A 7,157-nucleotide genomic window follows, 5' to 3' on the forward strand; every position below is an offset into this window, starting at 1 on the left:
GGAAAAATCAACACTAGGAAAAAGCGTCCATGGTCTCCTCATCCCCAGATTTACTCACCCCTTGCTGTGATGCGCTTTTCGTTCCTTCATCGTGCCACGGGTACGGCTCTAGGTAGGTTTCAATCCAACTGAATTAGTTTGTGTACAAGAGGATTACTCATTCCTGCCTGGGGCTCTAGGTGGCTCGTCCGTGGTACCTGCAATAGGGAGAGAGGAACGCATAAGGTCAAATGATAGACATGCAAGCAGATACAGTCGAGCTTCAACTGCGCTGCAGTTATCGCAGTTGAAAGAACCGAAAAAACTAGGACAATATAAATGAGGCTCGACCAGTTCAAAGATGAAGCCGGCTGACATGAAATGGAAATGAGAACCATTGCTGGTCATGGCGAACTTGGGCGGCCAGGTTCACAGCATGCGGGAAATGGAAATGGTGATGGAATTATTTGAAGTAGAATACGACAAGTTTTGTCTCAAAATATGGTTTAAACTGAAACTAGGTAGACTCACCGGTGCCACTGTTGTAGTGAGGTCAGTGCAAGGGATAGGTCCGACGGGGAGATAGTGCTAATGCATTGGGCCAAACAAACACCGTATATGGAAGTAGACTTGTGGAAGAGGCAAACCGAAATCGCAGCAGAAAACCAGGCTGTTTCAATCCGAACGGAAGTTTCGTCGGGTTAGAATGAACTCGCCCCAGAGGCAATTGGGACCAGGGGAAATATTCGCTCGTGGTTGCAATTACGGACTCGAGTGGGCGAGGGCCTCTGGCCGAGATTCTGAAGAAAATAGTTGCGGGAGTGCTACCACACTGGGTATTGTGGTGCCATGTTATCATTGCACTGGCATACTCAAGTTAGTGGACAGCCCCGTAACGGTCGTCAAGAGTGCCGCAATAGGAGGGGGAATACGCATTTCCGAGGCGGCCTGATCTGGGTTAGGCAAGGGGACCGACACAGATGGGATCAGGCCGATATGGGGTCACGAATAATTCTCTTTCAGTTCGAGGACCATAAGACTGTGGATCGGGGACCAGCCAGACTAAATGAATACCTGTCTTACGGAGCGTTTTATGCAACTACAGTCGAAGTTTGAAGCTTGGGAAGAGGGTGCCTGAGAAAGAAATAGGATTGGGGCAGTATCCTCTGGCGAGTTCCAGGAGGCATCAAACAAACCGGCGTCGATTTAAAAAATATAAAAGGGGATATGGCAAGGTAAATGGACCCTGGAAAGGGTCGATTTGTTTGCTGTCCCAGAAACCGATTGCCAGCTGGGCCAGAGTGGATGCCCAATTCCGGGACGGTATGGACTATCGCCTAGGCAGGGAGGCTAGCCGTTGTACTAATTGGAACGGACATTTACATGACGGTAGTTTTTAGCTTACCAAAAAACTCCGATCTTTGTTATGCAAGGAGGGGATTAATCTGAACGGGGACAGTAGACAATCAAAAAGCGGTCGGGCAACAACTTCCGAGATAATGGATAAGAACCTTAGTTTAACTGAAATCTACGGCGCCAACTTGACAGGGGAGTAAGAGTAAGGGTTCTCAGTACCATTTCACTGCTGTCACTGCCGTCAGCTCCAAGGAACGAATGACGCATGGAGAAAATGGTCATTAGGCGGTAGCTGAGATTGCTGGTGCACAGGAAATGATATGTTATTTACGTTATATACATATACATGATCGCTTCAGAAAACAAGAAAGAAGAGCGTTATGGCTGGATGATGAAGTGGTATTGGGGTGGTTCAACCCAACTAAGACGAAGGCGGCAACTCCTTGCACTTCGACGTTAGCCGTGAGCCTCCCACACTACCTTCGGGCTACCCCATGCACATATATATTTAATCAAACGGAAGAACAGTTGTCACCTCATTGTTTTCCTTGGTGTCGCGAGACAGGTGACAACTGGAACAAGTCCAATTCAGCTACAGACAAATACCGGTACTCTTTTGCGGTTTTACTGGATTGAAAGCTGGGCTCAGAACCGCGGCTGATAGGCGATGCACTCATCCTCCTGGAGGGGTAGCGAGTATACGAAGACACGATGGTTCGACGTAACAGGGCGACCCTCCCTGCAGGGCGTACGCGTACACCACACGAGTTTTTATCCCCCGTGCTTGTTACCAGATCTGCAGGGTAGCAAGACACTAAGCAGTCATAAGTGCTGTTTGTTCATTAATATATAATCCCAGCTACCAGATATTTTATCCAGTCGGGAAGAAAGCCAGGCCAATGAAACAGCCAGCCATTTCGGGCAAGCAGACAAAAAACATTAGAATCGGAAAGTTGCGGAGGCTGATGAAATGGCAACCACCTTTTGGGATACGGGAAAAGGATGGAGATATTCAAAGCCTGTGTACTATGGCAAAACGACAACGAAGTATTGGTGTGAACTGCCATGTCAAGTAGAGGCGCACCATAGGGTCATGTGTGTGTGCGAATGAGTGGGCTGTGGAACCAGACAAGCATTTCATTTATCGCTCATCTTCAGCCCTACCATTTGCTATGCGTGCACTGCGCGTAGTCAGAGGATGCAGAATGAGTCTGAACGGCGAGGAACTAAAACTTCCGCTCGGCTTAGATAAGTCAAACCCGGTCAAAGCAAAGAACCAGACATTAGTTGCGTTACAACTTGAGTACCAGCCATCCACTCGTTGCATGAAACTGGCAGCAGTGTCTAGGTTCCGGATAACTCAAAATTTATCCTCCAGCTTTTCCCTTAAAATGAGTAGAGTTCGGTACATGTAGCGGCTAATTTTCTCCCAAAGTTTTTGTCCATTAGATCCGAATAGCTAATCCCATCGTTCTTTTACTGAATGACTTATGTTCCTACACTAGCTGCCCTTCTGCATAGCAGGTTCTCTATGATGGGACTCGGTAGGGGAGCCAGAAATTGCCGCCATTCCCTGATTAGGGACCCAAACGACCTGTCCTAGGCCAGACGTTTTAGCTGGCCCCACAGTAGCCCAGCACCATTTTGACTGGTGCCTCTTTGATCTTGGTTAACCCATGATTTTCCGCTCTGTATCGCATGGAGCTCATGGCTCCTTGGATCTCTTCTTCGGACGCCATATCATTATCCATCATTTCAAGTCTCTGGCAGTTTGATCATAAATTTATTACTGCATCCCGGGCAATTTTATAGACAAATGATAATTTGCATGTGAATCCTATCACTTTTCCGTTGAAAAGTTCAGGTCTTATTTCCGCTATACCCTACTGTCAATATTTCCACGATTCCCAAGTTTAGTTCGCCCTTCCTTTGGGATTTCCGCTGTGTTACCTCCAGGTCACGTCCGCAGATATCCCGACACACATCGTGTAAAGTGTCATTTGTTTAATCGCACCGCTTTCAACATGACCCTATCTCTTTCGGGCGATGACATTTATGTACACCTACCTCACTTTCCTGCAAGTTACTCTAAAAGGCTTCCCGTATGTACACAGTAAGAAAGTGAGCCCTACTGAAAGACCAAGATCACCGTGCTCGTTTGAGAAGCCAGTTTATTAACTGCGCAAGCCTAGACAATGTTTTCCAACCATGTTCCAAAATAAGAGCAAAAAGTGCGCCTTATTCTGCTCCAATCGAATTTATTCACAAGTAGCCTTTGCTGCAGTAAGCGCCAGGACTTCAAGTGACCCGTATAATGAATGCCTAATTCCTAGAAGCGGTGCGCTATCGCGGCGACCCGGCCAGTTTATTTGCAATGGCGTCAGATTGTGTTCAAATCAACTCTGTCGACAGGGATAGAAAGCCCCGAAGTGAATATTCAATTAGGGGTAGATGCAGCAGTGAGGTAGCAGTGACAGCTGATCAAAATTGGGAAGAAGTGTCTATTTACGTTCACTTGAACTAAATTATCAGATTCCAAGGAAGAGTTTGCTACGTTCTGTACGACCAGACACTACAGTCCAATCTTGGCGTAAATAAATTGGCCCCTAATCAGCTTCATATAGGAGGACATTCGTCAACTGTTGCACAAGGCAGAGACGTTCAGCACGTTGATACGAATGTTTTCGCGCTGAGAATGCACACTTCGTTAGGCAACAATCTTTCTCGGGGCATCTGTAATAGGCCAATGTATTTTTCACGCGAGTCCTTGCGCTGGCATGCTTCCCCGAATACACAGAGTTGCACACAGAATTTCGCCCAAGCTTCTTGGTTAAGGTTTGTTAACGCGGTTCACTGGCTTTGGTTCACGTAAATAACACTAGATAATAAAGTTTGTGGCACTTTTCGTCAAACTGCGCGCGGATCAGTAGTCTCGCCAGGGTGTCGACTTAACTACAAAGTGCCTCAGAATGCTCTGAACTGGGTACCAGATACAGCGTAGATAACCATTGGAGGGAGGTTATTCCACACACCATCTACCCTAAACGATAAAGATTATTCCCTAAGATATTGTGCATTCTGTGCGCTGAAAGCTTCTTACCATGTCCCCGCCGCGTGATAGTTGGGTCAGTGGGGGAAACCCCGTTGGCCAAACCTTGTTGAAACAGGGCAAAAGTAAGCATATCCCCTCGGAGTCGAAGATACCCCAGGGGAAAATATTTAGCACCGCGAAAAGCGTTGCATAGTCCATGTATAAAAGGATGGAAGCTGTTTTTGTAGCAGCACGCTAAACACTCTCAATAAGGGTTACTACTTCTGTGTCCTGAGTAGACAGCTTGGTTGGTATATTCGAGGAACACCGGCGGTGGGCGACGCAACCGTACTACCTGCGCGGTGCTCGTACCATGGTGCAGCGTAACAGAGCGACCCTCTCCGCAGTGCGTACCCGTCCACAACACGACGTTTTCATCCCACGCGCATGATGCAAGATCTGCAGGATGGCAACCACCAGGCACCCGTGATTGCGGCTTGTGTAATGATAAACAACTCCATTTACCAGATATTTTATCCAGTCGATAGGGAAGCTATGCCAGTAAAGCAACTCAGTCAGCCCGGAGAAAACAGCGAAAACATGCACAACTACTAACCCAACGCTACGCACCACTACGCTCCACAGTAACGCACTGATGATGTCACCTCGATTGGTGAGGAAAAGTTTGCAATCGAGTTACTCAGCTCGGCGAACGAGCCAAACGCGAACGCAACGTGAGCTGCCGAATTTTCCTCCATAGAAAGCGGTGAAAACCCACTGGAAGTATCAAGTCGCGGAGGCACGTTAAACGACAGCTAACTTTTGGACCATGCAAGTAGAGCGGAGATGTTTAGAGCCTGTGTAATACGGCAAAATGATTATAAGGCGTAGGTGAGTACCACTATGTCCAGCAGAGGTGCACCGCAATGTTGTGTTTGTGTGTGCAAAAAAGGGCCTTGTAACCAACCACAAAACCGCGTTCTGCTCTAGGTGCTTGATCCTTTCCCCTAGAGTATCGTCGCCTCCGAGAGGAGCTAATTCTTAATCATGTCCTGTATGAACAAGAATTGGCCAACGGGTCTTCACCGTTGACCCAGCAAACACACGGCTGGGACGTTGTAGGAAGATTTTCAAACTCAGAGCGTACACGTTCATAAGGGTAATTTTTAATTTCGGATAGCAGCTACGTGGAACGGCCTTCCTTCGATGGCTGTGTATTGATTCAGCCGGTAGCATTCAAGCAGGATACACTTGTTGCTGATACTAAAAGATGTTTTGCTTCCGTTTTTTCCTCGCTGCAACTTAGCCGGACACGGCAGGCGTGATGCCGAGTTCCCGCATTTTACTGTTGCCGCGAAAGCTTATTGTGCCTTGGTTATATAGTTATCAATTCACCGACTCAATGAGCGACCGTTCTTGCAGATTTGCACCCTGCTCGTCCGTGTGTTGATAAACTCTCTCTTCAGCGGTCGTCATGATGGTGGCTGGAACTAGATGCTGATATCCAGCATACTGCTAAAAACTGTGTTAACTGTATATGCAAGATTCATAGCAAATATTCACATCGGTATCCGTGGCTAATTACCTGTGAAACAGTTCAGTGGATTTGTGCCGAACTTCGTGGTCCGTTCTTTGGTAAATTCTATGCTTTAATTGTGAATGACGCACACTCCCGGTGGCCTGAAGTATTTTCTAGCTACTTCTCTAAGTGCTGAATACACACAACAGGTATTGAGGAAAGCATCCGGCCATGAATATGCACCAACTGCTTTGAGCACCGACAACGGCAAACACCTTACTGCAAGATCTCTCGTGAAGTGGGTAAAACTCCATGGATGTCGCCATGTGTTTACTGCTCCACGACATCCTCAGTCAAATGGGCTTGATGATAATTTTGTGCAAACGCTTAACATTCCATTACTTTATTCTCTCCTACTACTTTTGTAGAATTAGACCGCGGAACTGAAAATATCGTAATGAAGTACAGGAACGCCAATTGTCCAATTACCGGGAAGATCCCTGCGATTGTTTTTAGATCTTGCTCACGTCTTGACAGTGCCAAATCTGATGATGTTATGTTTTACTGGGGAATTCTATTACAATCTGCTGCAGGATTAATATTTTATTCAAATGACAAACGTATGGCAGCAATTCTCGATTTGGATGATCTCTTCCCACCGGAGACACAGCGAACAGGTTGAAATCAACACCAGAGTTTCGTCTGTTAACGTGACTTCTACAGTTTCAAATCCTAATGAATCTTAGCGAATGATATTTTGCATATTGACTGGCCTAGGTTTTTAAAGGGTTGTTGGAACGTGAATTGGAGGAACAAGGCGGTTGGCATTAGTGCACTTTGGGACCGAAAGATTGGTGATACGAGCACTAAGTGGGACGGGAATGAGAAAGCGATAGAGAGCGTGAACGTGGTCGATGCTTGTTCGTCTTCAGTCGATGTAGATGATTGATCAAGTTATAAAATCTAGTTTGTAGTTGTGAGATTGCAGAAAGTTTGGATCGGAATCTGTGGATGTGTTGGGTGTAGGGTGGGAGACGGAGCTAACAGGGTGACTGCGGTATGTCTCGTGGATTTTATCCGCCATCTGAGCCAGCTGCTCCAGGCTGTGGTCATCAACGAAAGCAGTGATGATGTTAGACACTTAGGGTAGATGCATATCGAGTCGCAGTTGTGCTGTGATTTCCAATGGAGACTACGCATATAGCAGCCTGTCGCCAAGCCCGATTTTCAGACATTCCTGCCCTACTGATGACAACCGTTCGAAGAGCGTCT

Source organism: Opisthorchis viverrini (assembly GCF_000715545.1).
Source record: "Opisthorchis viverrini unplaced genomic scaffold opera_v5_392, whole genome shotgun sequence".
Lineage (NCBI taxonomy): Eukaryota > Metazoa > Platyhelminthes > Trematoda > Opisthorchiida > Opisthorchiidae > Opisthorchis > Opisthorchis viverrini.